The 2,304-nt window shown below is 39.5% G+C and overlaps 1 pseudogene; it reads left to right on the top strand.

The window, feature by feature from the left end:
• Positions 1-1,156: 1,156 nt before the first annotated feature.
• The window catches only part of LOC123256883, a 2,512-nt pseudogene continuing 1,364 nt past the window's right edge, over positions 1,157-2,304 (top strand).

The following is a 2,304-nucleotide window of genomic DNA, read 5'->3' as shown; positions in this document are numbered from 1 at the left end:
TCAATCTCCCTACCTTCAACCTTCCTAATTGTAAATAAATAAACTCCCATTAAAGTCAATTTTTACTTGAGATTATTCTTTTATTGGGGAAATTTCCCCTGGCCACCACCTTTTAATATAGTGAATCCATAAAACCCCTTTTTTCTCCTTACAAGAGGTAAATGAAACCCTAGAAAAATTAGAGTTAATAGATATATGGAGAAAAATAGAGACAAAAAGGAATACACCTTCTTTTCAGCAGCACATGGAACATTCACAAAGATAGACCATGTAATAGGGCACAGAAACATGGCAAACAAATGCAAAAAAAGCAGAAATAATAAATGTAACCTTCTCAGATCATAATGCAATAAAAATAGTTATTAGTAAGAATACATGGAGAGGCAAACCAAAAACTAATTGGAAATTAAATAATATGATTCTCCAAAATAACTTAGTGAAAGAACAAATCATAGAAACAATTAATAATTTCATTGAAGACAATGATAATGATGAGACATCTTACCCAAACCTATGGGATGCAGCCAAAGCAGTTCTAAGGGGAAAATTTATATCACTGAGTGCATATATTAACAAATTAGGGAGGGCAGAGGTTAATGAATTGGGCATGCAACTTAAAAAAACTAGAAAATGAACAAATTAAAAATCCTCAGATGAAAACTAAATTAGAAATACTAAAAATCAAAGAAGAAATTAACAAAATCAAAAGCAAAAGAACTATTGAATTAATAAACAAGAGTAGAAGCTGGTATTTTGAAAAAAAACAGATAAAATAGACAAAGTACTGGTTAATCTAATTTAAAAAGGAAAGAAGAAAACCAAATTAATAGTATTAAAGATGAAAAGGGAGACCTCACCTCTAATGAAGAGGAAATTAAGGCAATCATTAAAAACTATTTTGCCCAATTATATGGCAATAAATTTAGCAATCTAGGTGATATGGATGAATATTTGCAAAAAATAAATTGCCTAGATTAACAGCAGAAGAAATAGAATACTTATAATCCAATATCAGAAAAAGAAATTGAACAGCTCATCAAAGAACTCCCTAAGAAAAAACGTGGGAATCTGTTTTTGACATCGCAGTGCAGATGAGTACAAAGTCGAGTTTAGTTCTTGTGGCTGAGGCAAATTGAACATTTGCCTTTTTCTACAGATGTACATCCTCTCTCTGGTCATTGTCTGGGTTGGGCTGGTGGGGAATAGCATTGTCCTGTGGCTCCTAGGCTTCCGCACCCAGAGGAGCCCCTTCTCTGTCTACATCCTCAATCTGACCGAAGCCAACACCCTTTTCCTTGGTAGCTGCTTTGTGTTTTGCATGTGGGAAGTTGTTGGATATTTTAACACTCCTGTCCTGGAGCTATAGATCTGTATCCTAAACCTGTCCTACTTCGTGTTCCTGAGTCTGCTGGTGGTGATCAGCACTGAGCACTGTCTCTCTGTGCTCTTCTGGATGTGGTACAGATGTCATTGGCCCAAGCACATGTCCAAAGCTGTGTGCCCTATCCTACGTGGTCTGCCCCAACTGTTCTGGGGCAACATTTGCGGCTCTTTATTTCCTTGGGAAATTGTACATTTTCTACTACACTCTGCACTGCATCCAGTTCAGATGGTTCACCCTCCTCACCTGTATGCTGTGTGTGTCCAGCCTGACCCTGGTGCTGAGGTTCCAGTTCAGCTCCCAACACAGGCAGCTGCCCCAGCTCTACCTTCTGGTCCTTCTCTGTAGCCTGCCCTTTGTGTAAATAGAATTAGCTCAAGCCCATTCATAGTTAAAACTCTAGCCACCAGAGATAATGTCATCCCCATCTCCCTTAGTGGGGAGGGGAGATGAGTTACCCACACGTGACAATAAGTAACAAATCAAGAACAAGGGACTGCCCTTTGGGCAGTCCAAAACTAGTATTGAGGCTGCCATTTGTCCACTTGAATTAGAGGTGGACCCCCAGGAAGTGACGAAAGATGCTATCTCTTCAAGTATGATGGTAACTTCCTGTTGAGGCAGTTCGAGCTTTGAATTTGGTGCTGAAGGATCTTGGCTGAGACCTCAGGCAGCTTCCCTTCTGAATTGTCACATGGGTAAATTAGGCTGACTTCCTTAGGTCTACCTTGGCGTTTTACAGAGTCTTTACCTCAAGAAGGTTTCTTTGCCTCTCTAATGGTTAAGGCCTTGTGGCTAGTAGCCTATTTAATTAATCTTTTAGTTCTCACTCAGTCTGGACCTCCGCTGGTCCAGACCAGAGTTTCTCTCTCTCTCTCTCTCTCTCTCTCTCTCTCTCTCTCTCTCTCTCTCTCTCTCTCTCT

The sequence above is a fragment of the Gracilinanus agilis genome, chromosome 1, assembly GCF_016433145.1.
Source record: "Gracilinanus agilis isolate LMUSP501 chromosome 1, AgileGrace, whole genome shotgun sequence".
Lineage (NCBI taxonomy): Eukaryota > Metazoa > Chordata > Mammalia > Didelphimorphia > Didelphidae > Gracilinanus > Gracilinanus agilis.
The sequence above is the reverse complement of the archived record's forward strand: the minus strand, read 5'-3'. Positions and strand labels throughout refer to the sequence as shown.